We start from the raw sequence: 16,043 nt of genomic DNA, 5'->3' as shown, positions 1-16,043 counted from the left end.
TGCGTATTGTCCATGATGAATTTGATGCTACTGTTGGAGTAATATGCTAATGTCTTTCTATCCTTTCTCCCTAAGCTAATGAAGCTTTCACCTTGTTCCTACTTGTTCAAACAGGGATCATGTTGTGCCAATCATACATTTTAGTGGAACTACACAAGACAATACAATGAACTGTATCCCAGCCAGTGCTTTAACTCTGCTGGAAGTTCTTGATAATCTTTCGATATAATCTCAGCACTGGTAAACAAGAGTGATTTCAACCATACATTTGAAGTGCACAAAAATATATACTATTGAGTGATTCCAGTGAGTGCTTTATCATCTTTTCTGGGACTACATGGATAAGCTCTTTTGCTCAGGTTGGTACCGGCCTAAGGCCTTCATCCATATTAGTTTGCTGTCATCTCTGTTTGTATCGTGCTACTGTCATGAGAAACTCCTTTATCTTTGCATGTTAAAGTTTTGCAACCTATCATACATGGCAATGCTTTGAGTGTTGAGCTAATTGTCACTGATTAAATAAACTAATACCTCTCTTTAAGCAAGACTGTTATGTTGCTAACTTTACCCAGTAAGATAATGAGGGTGCTTCTATTTGTTAGTGTATGTTTCATCAACTAGTCCCACTATTACAGTAATCTCACTCTCTCAATATATGTGCCAACAAGGATGCTCGATTTTGGTGGAACTGCACAAAAACTTTGGGTGCTTCATTGCCTCGATAGCTTCCTTCCTTTCCCGTGAGTCGCTAATCTGGGCTTGCTTCCTTCCTTTGCTGTCAGTCGCTTGGCTTATCTCGGCTTCCAGTCAAAGGAAATAGTAATTGATATGCTACCTCACACAGGTTGGTACTGGTCTTTATCCTGATTATTGTGCTTTTCATATGTATTGGTAATTTGGTATTGTGCTACTGTTTGCCGATTTCATAAAGGAGTAACTTGGAGCCTGAACTCGCAGGCAAATCATTACATTGGGTAATTTCAGTAGAACTGCACAAAAAGATCAGATGGACTGGTACTTATGTTGCTGCTATGTACTCCAAAGTTCACTCAAACAAGCATTGATGTTGACAAGAAGAAGTGCCTATATTCATTCGAGTATCAACCGGTGTCAACCAGTTGTCAAACTCCAAGTATTAGGAGAGTGAACGCCAAAAATATTGCTTGGCGCATAGCCCAGAAAAACGTTGTCCAGTCTTTGGTCCCAACTTGTGCCTTTTGGTTATCGGCACATATGGTAGCGAACTGTATGTCATGGAGTCTAAAGATTCCAGACAAGTTGGTTGACGCATATATTCATCTGGCACTTAATCAGTCGGCACGCCAGGGATGCTCCATTTCAGTTGAACTGCACAAAAAATTTGGGTGGTTCATTTTCTCAACCGCCTCCTTTCTTGTCTGCAATGTAGAATTTTGGCAAGCTACAAGACCAAGATGAGCCAGTAAACTAGTTGGATGAAAGTAGTGCCCAAGTTGCTCAAACATCCCTCGGCACGAGGCCACTATTTGAGGATAAACCTACAAGCAAAGTTCAGATTGTCTGTGCTGCCTCCTATGTACTCGAAAGTTTACTCGTACAAGCATTAATTTTAGCAAGAAGTACCTCCGACTGAACACCATTTACCAGTCTGTACCCTAGGTAATTAATGTTCGTCCATGGATGATATTGGCTGTGATCTCAATCATTTGGTTGCATAAACATACTGAACATGTGTATATCTAAATCTTTTTGTGAATTATCTATGAATATTGTCGTGTGATCTATCAATCATTTGGATGCATAGACATGTTGAACTTGTGTATATATGAATCTTTTTGAGTTGTTGATTGTGAATGTTGGCTAGGAATATGAACGTGTCCTGTGAACCTGAGTTTGATATGAATGTTTACCTGTTCTGTTGTACTTGTGTGTGAACTTGTTAGTATGTCTACTGTGGGATTTGTGACGTGTAGGTGTCAACGGCACACCTTCTTCCCGACAAGAATTGCACCTGCTTTGTTAGGGTAGCAACAACGCATCAGCTCTTTTTAATATTTTTTCTCTGTCTTCCCCCCTCCCCCGCTCAACCCCTGCCGTAATGTTTTCGGCCTCAAAACAAGCATAGTACTGCGTTGTTTTTGGGGCTTGATGAAAAATCGAGTGCTGGTTTCTGTAAGTTGGCCCACCCAGCATATGGGCTGCTGGTCCACCACGGACCGGGAGGCTAAAAATACAAGTTGTATGGTGCGGAGGAAAGTAAAAAAACGCCATCGAGAGCCATCCACTGAAGAAAAAAAATCGCGTCTGATGCGCTTCTTCAGTTGCGCCGCCGGCCCCCTCTTTAATCCAGTTCGCTCGGGGATCTAGCTGGTACTATCATTTTTTTCCAGAGGGCGAACAAGTATCAGCTAGGCCTAGGTATGCGTAGCCCACGACATACGGAGATAGTGGTTTGAACTTATTTTTTGAGGTCCATACCGGCCTATGGGCCTCCCAGTGTAGGTTTTACTTTTTCTTAAAGATCGGCAACCCAATGTATTTTCTTAATAAAACGCAGATCTCTGTTCTATTTATCTATATATAAGAATAATAATGTTGTGTCCAATTTATGTTTTCCCTTCTAACCACATTATATATATTTATATTATTACTACTATCGTATATTTTATAGAGACTTATATATACATTATAAAAACATCCCACGTGTTATTAACTTATAAAAGTAAATGTTTAACAGAAGTGGGCAAGGAAAATCCTGGTTGTTTTTGACTCATAGGTAGGAAAATCCTGGTGATTGCGTACAAAAGCTTGCAAAGATTTTAAGGACCAATGTAATAATAATGCGCTCATTTTTATTTTGAGCAATAACTCGCTAATTTGTTAATTTTATATATAAAAAATTTGTCGCAACGGTTTATTTTTTGATATTAATTGCTCCTTCTAACCTAACATTATATATAGAACAAGCCCAACTAATTCGTGTATTTCGAGAAAGTGCAAATGGGCTGGGATTTCTTAGAAAATATTAAATGGGCCGCATTGACGCGAAATTATTTGTTCACCCAGCCCAGCAAATGGACTGTACATTCTAGAAAACATGGGTTAAATATATGCCACATTTTTGCAGGCTGACATGTGGGCCAATAGGTCGAAGCCTACGTAGGGTGTTGTCAACTTGGTCAACAAATGATTATGACATCCACAACCATTGGATTTATATCCAACGGCCCGCATGCACCTTCAATCTCTCGTCTTCTTCCTGCAGTGTCGCCGGGACCGCCTGGTCCGGCCTCCGGCGGCTAGCGGCTCTGCTTAGCACGCATCGTTGTGAAGCGCTACCCCACCGCCGGCCAGGCTATCCCTCCACCCCTCCACACCTCCTGTTATTCTCCACCGACTGCAGCCCCACGCCGCACCAGAACCAGTTATAACCCTTGTACTCCTCTCAATCTGCGACTCCACTACCGCGTCTTCCCATCTCCGGGTCGTTCCCGTCTGGGGCCTTGCCGTCGTCCACCGCCTCGCTGTGCTCGGCGCGGCGTGGTCAACAAACGAGAGTCATCGGAAGAGGACTGTAAGTGGAGAGCCTGACGACTGGGACCCACGAGGTCCATGGTCGCACGCAAGGAAAGTTCCTCCTTATTAAGCTGAAAAGAAATGTTTCCTCCCCCTGACAGCTGCGACCCACCGGCTGTACCTTTGCACGGAAGGAAGTGCCTCCTTGTTATGTGAAAAACTATTCCTCCCGTTGACAGCTGGGACCCGTCAGATTTGGTGGCTGACTTGTGGGCCTACTAAGTGGACGTGTACGCAGGGCTTTGTCAACTTAATCAACAAATGATTCTAGCAGCTGGACCGTTGGATGTTAATCCAACAGCCGTGCTCCTTCTTCATCCTCTGTTCTTGCTCCTGTCTCCCATGGGCGGCAGTGCTGCCGCGCACCCGAACCAGTCAAGTTTCCCACTTCTCTCCATCTGCGACTCCACTGCCACATCTTCCCCATCTCTGGGTCATTCCAGTCTAGGGCCTCACCGTCGTCCACCGGCCTTGGTGCGCTCGACACAGTGTGGTCAACTTGGTCAACAAACGAGAGTCATCGGAAGATGACTGTACGTGAGAGGCTGATAGTGGGGACGCACCACGCCCATGGACGCATGCATGCTACTGCATCCTTTTTACCCTGAAAAATAATGTTTTCTCCCCCTGACTGCTAGGACCCACCAGCTACATCTTCGCACGCAAGGAAGTGTGTCCTTATTACGCCACAAAGAATGAATACTACCGCTGACAGCTCGGACACACCAACTATATCTTCGCGCGCAAGGAAGTGCGTCCTAATTACGCAGAAAAAATGAATACTTCCCCTTCTAGCTGGGACCCATCATAGTGGGAGGCTAACTTGTGGGCCTACTAAGTTGACGCGGACGGAGGGCTTTGTCAACTTAGTCAATATGAACGATTCTAGCTCCAGTGACCGTACGATGTCCATCCAACGGCCGTAGTGCTTCTTCAACCTCTGGTCTTCTTGCTCCAGCCGCCCAAACACGCGTCGGCCGTGCCGCTTGCTCCTGCCTCCCATGTCCGGCTGTACTGCCACCGCTGGCCATGCTATCCCCCTATACTCACCCATACCTCCTGTTATTCTCCGGCGACGGTAGCCTCACACCACTGCCGAAGCAGTCAACCCACGTACTCCCCTCCGCGTGGGCATCCACTGCCGCGTCTTCCCCCGGCTCTGCGTCGTCCCCTTCCTAGGCTTCACCGTCGTCCACCTCCCTAGTGCTCTCGATGTGGCGTGGTCAATGTGGTCAACGAACGACTTCCATCGGAAGAGTACTGTACGTGGAGAGGCTGACAGCTGGGTCCACGGCCGCAGTAAGGAAGTGCCTCCTTATTACGCGCAAAATAATTATTCCTCCACCTAACAGCACGGACCCACGGGACGGGCCACCGTATTTCGTGAAAAAAAAATGTTTCCTCCCTGACTGCTGGGACTCACCAGCTACATCTTCGCACGCAAGGAAGTGCCTGACAGTCGGGACTGACCTGGTCGAAGCGTACGTAGCGTTGTCATTCTGGCGGCGAACGTGTACGTACATACTGGTCGATTGGTCTGTCTGCAAGCTGCAGCGTTGAACCGTGGTCGAGTAACGAAGGGCATGTGTCATAGTAGAGGCGCGCACGTAGCATGTACACGGACGTACAGCGGCCAGGGTGCAAAAAAGTAAATACGGCCACGTACGTACATACGGGTGGGGTCTCGAACGCCTACTCGCGCATACGTACGGCCAGGGCTCGTGTACATGGCTGGGTCGAAACGGAGAAGCTGCACCGTCGTCGTGTTCATGGGGAGGCAACCGGATGGGTCGGAACGGAATGCGTCATCGTGTTCACCGGGAGCCAACCGGCTTGGACGGAACAACCAATGGAAACAAGGCCTGGCGTACCGCAGAACGGAGGAAACGGCCTTGTGTTCGACCGGCCACGGTCGAAATGGGGTCCTGTTCATCAGGAGGGGTCTGGCGTACCGCAAAACGGAGGAAACGGACCTCCTACGGTCGAAACGGGGTCCTGTTGATCGGGAGGGGTGTGGCGTACCACAAAACGGAGGAAACGGACTTGTGTTGGAGCGCTACGATCGAAACGGGGGTCCTGTTGATCAGGAGGGGTGTGGCGTACCGCAAAACAGGACTCCACGGGATACTGTTCATCCCCACCGTCGACCTCCTCCAGCCTCCATGGGCTACTGTTCATCCACCGTCGACCTCCTCCAGCCTCCACCTGCTACTGTTCATCCACGGGCTCCTGTTCATCCAGCCTCAACCGCGCGCTCCTCCACTGGCTACTGTTCAACCAGCCCTATCCACGGGGTCTTGTTCAACCACAACTCCACGGGCTACTATTCCTCCAGCCCTCCAGTGGCTACTGTTCAACCAGCCCTCCACTGGCTACTGTTCATCCAGCCCTCCACGTGGTCCTGTTCATCCAGCCCTCCACGGGGTCCTGTTCATCCACCAGCTCGATCGATCGGGGTACTGTTCATCCAGCGGCAACGACCTCTACTACCACGGGTTCCTGTTCATCCAACCCCCACCGAGAACTATTCATCCAAAATCCCCAACAACGCTCACTGTTCATCCAGAGGCAACATCAATCGGCTTCAGTTAGCAGCGGTAGCGAAGGAATCACTCGATCGGGTTCAGTTAACAGCAAGGGATCGATCGCTCGAGTTCAGTAACGTAGCTAGTGCAATCGCTCGGGTTTAGTTAGAGCCCAACGCCTCGCTCGGGTTCAGTTAGAGACCAATGCCTCGCACACATGCGCGTACGTACGAGAGAAACACGCATCGCTCGGCCCCGACCACCCACCGTAACCGGGAACTCCCCTGATATTTTTCTTGCCCTCGCTTCTACCATGGTTTTTTCTGTCATGGAGCTGCGTCTCCAGCCCGCCTAGGATGAAAAGCCCATTTTCTGTCATGATTTTTTGTCATAGAAGTAGGAGCCCACCACATCTATGATGATACCGGTTTTTGTCACGATTATCGTCATAGAAGTGTCATAAGCATGACAAAAAATTTCGTTCGGCCCAAAATGTCACGGATGTGTCTTTTTTTTGTAGTGCATCTTCCTCCTCTTTCTTGTCACAACCCTGAGCAGGTTTCTTCTGCTGCTGCTTGGCCTTGCCACGGCGACCTCCGCGGCCACCATGGCCATTCTTGCCGGACCCTCCAGCACCGTCTTAGCCCTTCTCCTTGTCGCGTTTCTCGTATTCAGCTTTTTGCTTTTCGGCAAGTTGCTCTATTTGTCGGCACTCCTGGAGGTCGTGGCCCTTGGTGCGGTGGATCTTGTTGTATGGCTTGTCGGAGCCCTCTATCTTCTCGCCTGCCACAGCCTCCTGACAACCAGCACATTCGGCGACATCCTTGCTGGAGCTCTCGGCCTTTGGCTTCTTAGCGGCATTGGAGTCGCCAAAACCCTCAACTACCATCACAACTTTACCCTTGCACTGCCTGTTGCGCTTGCGGCCTTTCTTCTTTGGGGTTGATGCACCACATCTTCGGAATGACTTCAGCGCCAACATCTTCCCCGGGAAGACTTCTCCCCTCTTCAGCACGTGCACACTTGTCGGCCAGAGCGTAAAGCTCAGCGACATCCCTCACCTTGTTCATGGCCATCTCCTTCCGCACCTTGCGATTTTGCACATTCGTGTGAAAGGCAGCAATCACAGCAGCAGGGTGGATGTCACGGATGTTGTGTTGCATGAGTCTGAATCTTTGAAATACTTGGAGAGAGACTCTCCATCTCTCTGCGGCAGCACATGCAGAGCACTGGGCTGACCGAGAACCTTGTGTCTGCCGGTGAAAGCACCAACAAACTCATGGCACAACTCCGACCAAGAGGAGATGGAGTTGTCTGGCAAGTTCATCAACCACGCTCTGGCATTGGACTTGAGTGACAATGGAAAGTAGTTGGCGAGGATCTTATCATCACGTCCCCCGGCAGTCTACACTGCGATAGTGTAGATGCCTAGGAACTCCGTCGGGTTGATCTTGCCTTCATATTTCTCCGGCAACTTAGGCTTGAAGCTCTGGGAAGAGGGCCATCGGACTTGCCGCAACTCACGAGTGAATGTTGGGCAACCTACCTCATAAGGTAGGCACCCATGGTACCATGGTGCAGGCTCGTCAACGACTGGTCCGGCACACGCGTCGAGTTGATGGCGTGCTTCCCGGCGCCGCTCAATGGTGGTTGGACCGTCTTCTCCGCGCCACTCCTGAAGGACTTGGCATTGAGCACGGTGAGCTCGCATATCAGACGACGCCATGGACATGTCATCATGGGTGTCGACCCGCTGGCTATGCAGTTGTCGTTGTTGTCGTGGAAGGGATTGCACCATAGGTGCGCCGCCTCCAGTCCGCTCGCCAGCAGCACGCACCGGCACAGCGGGCTGCTGCTGTGAGGGCCCCTGCCTGCCGAGGCTTGTCGTTGTTGTCTAAGCTGAGGAGGCTATGTATAGCAGCTCTCCACTCCACCATATTCACCACAGCAGGAGGGAAGTCTAGGAGCAAATGTGCTCGCGCCAGGGCTTCTGCCGATGTAGTAGGCATGGAACGGTGCAAAGAATGAGAGGTGCTCTTACTTCTAACACAGTTAGAAGGAGCTCCATCTCGGTCCTGCAACTGTGGCTTGTTTTCACCGCATGTTGGCGTGCATGTTGGTCCTGTACATCCTGGGAGTGATGCACAGGACTCTTGCCGTGAGGATGGCGTCCAGAGCCGCCGATGTCTTGGCGCTACTCGTCGCGCATGACCTGAGATGGTCGTGGCATATGTGTCGGCGCGGGAGTCTTGGATGCTGCTGGAGCATCCTGGAGGTAACTGCGCCGCCCGTTGGCTTCGCAGCTCCCTCCTTAGACGTAGCAGCACCTGGATCCCTGCTCCACATACTCCGGACAACACCGCTCTTCTAGCTTGGATTGCCAGAGCGTCGTGGATGCTGTTCTGCGCCTTCTCCTTCCCCGTCGCCTCCTCCGCCTCCGCCCATATGCATGGGCGTCGACGTCAGTAGCTTTGACGTGGATGGAGCACCCGCCGTGGTGCCCTTCTTCTTGGGCGCCATGGCGATGAAGATGATGAAGAAGTTGACACGTAGACTACTGATTCAGGTTCACGCACGCGACCCCCTGCGTGGCGTGCCAAAGATGTCGTGCGTATGATGATCTATGGGACCGGCAAAGATCCCTTTGCAGTTCGGTTGTGAGGATCAACGCGCACAAAGTGCAGAACCAGGGATCAACACAAGTGTTTACCCAGTTTCGAGCCGCTGTGAAGCATAAAACCCTACTCCTGCTTCGATTGTATTTGATGTGGAATTCAAGTACAAGGAGCGCAGCTTGCCGGCAAGGCCAGCGAGAAGTGCAGGTACGTGTGTAATTAAACAAAGTGTTGACCTTTGTAAAGGTAGCCATGGGCCTCCTTTTTAAATGAAGGGAGCACCACAGTGGCAAATCAGTCTTTACACAAGGTAAATAGTGGCTACGGTGCCAAATACCTAACTCTGGCGGGTTAGGACAAATGCATTAAATGCGCTGTGAGGTGTCATGCTGGTGAGGCATTCCGGCAAGGGTTGTATGTCCTTCTGTGCCATTCGCCCAGCTACCTCTTATTATCTTGACACGCCTTCAGGACGGGTGTCATTATAGTTGTGTCTTTGGCAGTGAGCTGACACGTGACTAGATAAGCTTCACCTAACTGCCTGCCCGCTTGACACCTATTTGACAAGCGATGGGCTGGCCGTTGAGGTCGAGTGGTGGCAAAGTAGTGGGAGTTTGCCAGCACGGAGCTTGCCGGGTCTTCACTTGCCGCCAAGTAGCTTGCTAGCAACCAAAGTCTTGATCTTCAGTACTAAACTAGTACTTCTCAATGTCCTCTCTTGAGGCCATCTTCATGGTAGCGCACCAATCTTGAGTCTTGTTTGTAGTAGTCCTCCGGCGAGCCCTGCCGTCAGGAAGGCTGCCACTACCTATGCACAAGTCAGGGTACTAAGGCAGCAATTTTCTTGATTTGGTGGTTGAGGCCATTTAAGAAACATGCCATGGTTTCCTCCTCGTCTTCCTTGATGTTGGCTCAGATCATTGCAATCTCCATTTCTTGGTAGTACTCCTCAACCGACTTTATGCCTTGTTTGAGGAGTTGTAACTTCTAGAAGAGATCGCGGTTGTAGTGAGTAGGCACGAAGCGAGCTCTCATGATTTCCTTCATTTGTTTCCAAGTTTTGGTCAGTGGCTCGCCTTTTTTCCTTTGTCGCTCGACCACTTGTTCCCACCAAATGAGAACATAATCTTGGAATTCACGGGAGGCCATTGTGATCGTCTTTTCCTCTTCATAGTTGTGGAGACAAAATATCTTGTCAAATTTTAATGCCCATGAGAGATAATCTTGGGGATCAGTGCTACCGAAGAACTTTGGCATGGTGAACTTGAGATTGTCGTAGCGTTGCTCCTCATTATGTTGGTTGCAATGGCGATGTCGCTCTTGTCTTGTTGGGGAGGTCTTAAAAGTCTTGGTCCTCGTGATTAATTTGACGTTGAGGGCGAGGGATTATTGACCGGTTCCTCCTTTCTTAGCACTCCTCAAGGCGAGCGGCTTCATCTTGTTGTTATCACCGGAGCGCTTGTTCTTCCTCACGCATGCGTCGATTGTGCTCTTCGATAGCACGAGTGGCTTCATGTAGGTCTCGTTGTGCTTCAGGCGCTTGCTCCTCATGGCGTTGTTGTTCTTGCCAAAGGGCTTTGTCATCTTGCTCTTCTTGGCATTGGCGTTTTTGAACTTTCTCTTGGTCCATGGCATCTTGTTCTTGGTGATGATGTCGTTGTGCTCCCAAAGGCGATCTTGCAAACCATTGCCATGAATGGGTTTTGTGTAGCTTGATAATCTTGATGGTCGTCTCAAAGATGAGAACGAGGTCGTGGAAGACTTGCGTCGGAAGAGTGTTCAATGAGTGTCGGCTCGAGTGTCGACATCTTGACGAGGAAGATGTCGATGAAGCGTGCTTGACCATCATGGCACGAAACTCGTCCATTTGGGTGGATAGCTTGACGTCAAGGTAGTCCCTTCGAATTGGCACAAGTTGGTGGCTAGTTGTTCGATGCGGTCGCCCAAAGCTTCATTTTCATGATGCAAAGCTCGAGGAATGGTGAAGAGATAAACCTAGTGACGTAGTCGTTCGGTTCGTCTTGCTCATCAAAGAGGGGGTTGGATGTGCTTAGCCTATCCATCATACTCAAGCAAATGTGAGTGAAAGAAATAGAAGAACTAGACCAAATTTACATTTTTCCAATGTTGAAGATGGATCAATGATCACTTGATATGGTATTATGGAAGTAGGATAATTGGTGTCGGATCTTGTCAATCTCACACCTACACAAATAAAGCTTTTCGGGTAGCTTAGTGAGTATAAGTGGAACAAAATTGATGCAATTGTTAGCAAGATATCAATAATGTTGAAAAAGATTTACAAATTCACAAGTGAAGCAAATGTCAATAGCAAGGAGTGGGACACGTAAACACACACACGGATAGACGAGTGGGATTGCGCAACCAAGCAATGAGCATAAATGTGTTATCCGTGAAAAAACTTGTGTTGCATAACGCTAGAGTGACACTAGCATATGATTGCTCAAAGGGCGAGGTACGAACTTGTGCACAACCTATGAGATACAAAATGTGTCGTCTTTCCATCCCAAGTATGATATGTATATATGATTTACGATTAAACTCGCACACGATGATCAATGATGTTAATATGATATGCAATGTTGTGAGATGCTATTGCTATCGCTTGCAAGCTCTTTGTTTTCTTTTTCTTTTTGCTTAAAAGTTTTTTGTTCCTTTTTTTTGATATTTCTTTGGCCACTATGTGAAATGCTCGAACCAAGATAGCAATTATGTATAATTGATGACACATGAGAGGATACGATGATATATGCACGCAATGGAAGATATGTGGAATATGTATCTATTAAATGCACAAGTAGCATTGCTCGACAATACTCAAACGGCTAGTCTCAATAGGCAAGTGATGCAAAAGGCTCGGGGTTAACAATGCAATTTCAAGGGAGTGGACTAAGATGTCATCGAAGTTACCATCCTTGATTACGGTCGAGGTGTCAAATGGTGGAGTGTTCGTTGTCTATGTCGAGTCTCTGGTGAAGTTGAGCGGCGGTAATGTCGATGTTGAACCGTTCCTAATTAGCTAAAACTCATTAGGAAACAGAAAACCACAGACTCAAATTCTCAAATGGAAAATAGGGTGAAACGTCTTGTGGTTGCGGAAGTTTGGTGGTGGTATGTGGAAGTAATGTGGGCAAAGGGAGACAAAATGGTGAAAAATTCGGCGAAGTGGAGATTGTGGTTGCGTTGGGTCGGATGTCTGGGCCACATGTCCGATGTCCGGCTGGGGCGAAATGTTCGTTGTCTGGATTCTGTGGCAAATCATATCTCGCCGGGTTTGAAGGTGGGAAATAAATTTTTTGGCAAAAATTGACTGGATTTCATGGAGGAAAATGGATAGGAAGGTATGGGGAAGATAGATCCAGCTGCAACACTTTAAATCAATGGATCAAAATCAACAAAACGTCATCAAAACCAACAAATCACAAAAAAATTGGTATGGCTATTTTGTGGGAATTTTTGAATTTGGAAAAAAATTATGCTAGAAAGTGGGGGTGATACGTCTCCAACGTATCTATAATTATTGATTGTTCCATGCTATTACATTATCTGTTTTGGATGTTTAATGGGCTTTAATATGCTCTTTTATATTACTTTTGGGACTAACCTATTAACCGGAGGCCTAGTGCCAGTTGCTGTTTTTTGCCTATTTCAGTGTTTCGCAGAAAAGGAATATCAAACGGAATCCAAACGGGACGAAACATTCGCGAGGATCTTTCTTGGAACAAACACAATCCAGGAGACTTGGAGTGGAAGTGCGAGACGCAACAAGGCGGCCACGAGGCAGGAGGGCGCGCCCCCACCCTCGTGGGCCCCTCGTAGCTCCACCGACCTACTTCTTTCGCCTATATTTACTCTTATACCCTGAAAACATCCTGGGGAGCCATGAAACCACTTTTCCACCACCGCAACCTTCTGTACCCATGAGATCCCATCTTCGGGCCTTTTCCGGCGATCTGCCGGAGGGGGATTCGATCATGTAGGGCTTCTACATCAACACCATATCCTCTCCGATGATGTGTGAGTAGTTTACCACAGACCTTCGGGTCCATAGTTATTAGCTAGATGGCTTCTTCTCTCTCTTTGGTTCTCAATACAAAGTTCACCTCGATGTTCTTGGAGATCTATTTTATGTAATACTTTTTGCGGGGTGTTTGTCGAGATCCGATGAATTGTGGGTTTATGATCAAGATTATCTATGAACAATATTTGATTCTTCTCTGAATTCTTATATGCATGATTTGATATCTTTGCAAGTCTCTTTGAATTATCGGTTTAGTTTGGCCTACTAGATTGATCTTTCTTGCAATGGGAGAAGTGCTTAGCTTTGGGTTGAATCTTGCGGTGCTCGATCCCAGTGACAGAAAGGGAACCGACATGTATTGTATTGTTTCCATCGAGGATAAAACGATGGGGTTTATATCATATTGCTTGAGTTTATCCCTCTACATCATGTCATCTTGCTTAACGCGTTATTCCATTCTTATGAACTTAATACTCTAGATGCATGCTGGAAGCGGTCGATGTGTGGAGTAATAGTAGTAAATGCAGAATCGTTTTGGTCTACTTGACACGGATGTGATGCCTATGTTCATGATCATGCCTAGATATTCTCATAACTATGCGCTTTTCTATCAATTGATCAGCAGTAATTTGTTCACCCACCGTAATATATGCTATCATGAGAGAAGCCACTAGTGAAACCTATGGCCCCCGGGTCTACTTTACATCATATAAGTTTCCGATCTATAATTCTAGTTTACTATTTATTTTGCAATCTTTACTTTTCAATCTATACAACAAAAATACCAAAAATATTTATCTTATTATCTTTATCAGATCTCACTTTTGCAAGTGGCCGTGCAGGGATTGACAAACCCTTTATCGCGTTGGTTGCAAGGTTCTTGATTGTTTGTGCAGGTACTAGGAGATTTGCGTGTAGTCTCCTACTGGATTGATACCTTGGTTCTCAAAAACTGAGGGAAATACTTATGCTACTTTGCTGCATCACCCATTCCTATTCAAGGGAAAACCAATGCATGTTCAAGAGGTAGCAAGAAGGATTTCTGGTGCCGTTGACGGGGAGATCTACGCCAAGTCAAGACATACCAAGTACCCATCATAAACTCCGCTCCCTCGCATTACATTATTTGCCATTCGCCTCTCATTTTCCTCTCCCCCACTTCACAAATTTGCCATTTTATCTGCCCCTCTTTTTCGTTTGCCTTTTTCTCGTTAGATCTTTTCTTTGCTTGTGTTGTCATGTGCCTTGTATATGCTTGCATCTTCGCTTGCTAAAAACCTATTGTTATGGATCCTCATCCTCTTGCTAATCTTTTTAAAAGATCCAATTATGATGAACCTATTGCTAGTGAGTTTTGTGCACTAGATTATCTTTATGAGATTTTGCTTGAAATTCATGAATCTGAAAATTGTGATGAAGTGTTGAAAGAAGAAACTTATGAAGTGATTCACGATAGCTCCTTGAACGAAAAGCATGATTGCAATGATGTTATTATAAATTCTATTAATGTCAATTGTGTTAATGATTTGCAAAACCCTAAGCTTGGGGATACTAGTTTTGCTATGTCCACTACTTGTTGCAATGATCATGATTGGGGTGATTCTTCTTACAATCTTGAAAACTTATTTAAGCTCCATGATGAATATGAGATTGATAATAATGTTTGCAAGAATACTGAAAGTGGGTTTGGAAGAGTGTCAACTTTAGATCCCACATATTTGGATAATGTTCAATCTTATGAAGTTTTTGATAAAAGTGGGTTTGGAGAGGTCATGGCTTTAGTTAATGATATTCCCACTATTTTGGAAGAGTGTCAACTTTGCATGCATGTGGATCATGTAGAGAAAACTTTATGTGAGAGCTATATTGTTGAATTTGAATATGATCCCACATGTAATTATTATGAGAGAGGAAAATATGGTTGTGGAAATTTTCATGTTACTAAATTACCTCTCGTTATGTTGAGATTGTTATTGTTTCTCACTTCTTTCTTGCATATGCTAGTTTTTGCTTGTCTTGATAATTTATTTGCCTATAAGATGCCTATGCATAGGAAGTATGTTAGACTTATATGTGTTTTTCTTATGCTATATGATGCTCTCTTTGTGCTTCAATTCTTGTATTTCATGTGAGCATCATCGAAATTATCAATGCCTTGCTAGGGGCGTTAAACGATAGCGCTTGTTGGGAGGCAACCCAATTTTATTTTTGTTCCTTGCCTTTTGTTACTGTTTAGTAATAAATAATTCATCTAGCCTCTGTTTAGATGTGGTTTTATGTTTTAATTAGTGTTCGTGCCAAGTAGAACCTTTGGGAAGACTTGGGTGAAGTCTTTGCGATCTTGCTGTAAAAAATAGAAACTTTAGCGCTCACGAGATTAGATGCCATTTTTTTACTAGAGAGTGCTTTTAGGTTGATTCTTTTTGCAGATGATTAATAGACAAACTCCTCATGTCCGCCAATTTATTTCAGAATTTTGGAGTTCCAGAAGTATTTATTTGATACAGATTACTACATACTGTTCTGTTTTTGACATATTCTGTATTTCGTGTGTTGTTTGCTTATTTTGATGAATCTATGGCTAGTATCGGGGGGTATGAACCATAGAGAAGTTGGAATAAATTAGGTTTAACACCAATATAAATAAAGAATGAGTTCATTACAGTACTTTAAAGTGGTGATTTGTTTTCTTATACTAACGGAGCTCATGAGATTTTCTTTTTAAGTTTTGTGTTGTGAAGGTTTCAAGTTTTTGGGTAAAGATTTGATGGATTTTGGAATAAGGAGTGGCAATAGCCTAAGCTTGGGGATGCCCAAGGCACCCCAAGGTAAAATTCAAGGACAACCAAAAGCCTAAGCTTGGGGATGCCCCGGAAGGCATCCCCTCTTTCGTCTTCGTCTATCGGTAACTTTACTTCAGGCTATATTTTATTCACCACATGATATGTGTTTTGCTTGGAGCGTCTTGTATGATTGGAGTCTTTGATTTTTAGTTTACCACAATCATCCTTGCTATACACACCTTTTGGGAGAGACACACATTAATCAGAATTTATTAGAATACTCTATGTGCTTCACTTATATCTTTTGAGCTAGATAATTTTGCTCTAGTGCTTCACTTATATCTTTTAGAGCACGGTGGTGGTTTTATTTTATAGAGATCATTTGATCTCTCATGCTTCACTTATATTATTTTGAGAGTCTTTTAGAACAGCATGGTAATTTACTTTGGCTATAAAATTAGTCCTAATATGATAGGCATCCAAGATGGGTATAATAAAAACTTCCATATAGAGTGCATTGAAT

The sequence above is a fragment of the Aegilops tauschii genome, chromosome 4, assembly GCF_002575655.3.
Source record: "Aegilops tauschii subsp. strangulata cultivar AL8/78 chromosome 4, Aet v6.0, whole genome shotgun sequence".
Taxonomy (NCBI): domain Eukaryota; kingdom Viridiplantae; phylum Streptophyta; class Magnoliopsida; order Poales; family Poaceae; genus Aegilops; species Aegilops tauschii.
The sequence above is the reverse complement of the archived record's forward strand: the minus strand, read 5'-3'. Positions refer to the sequence as shown.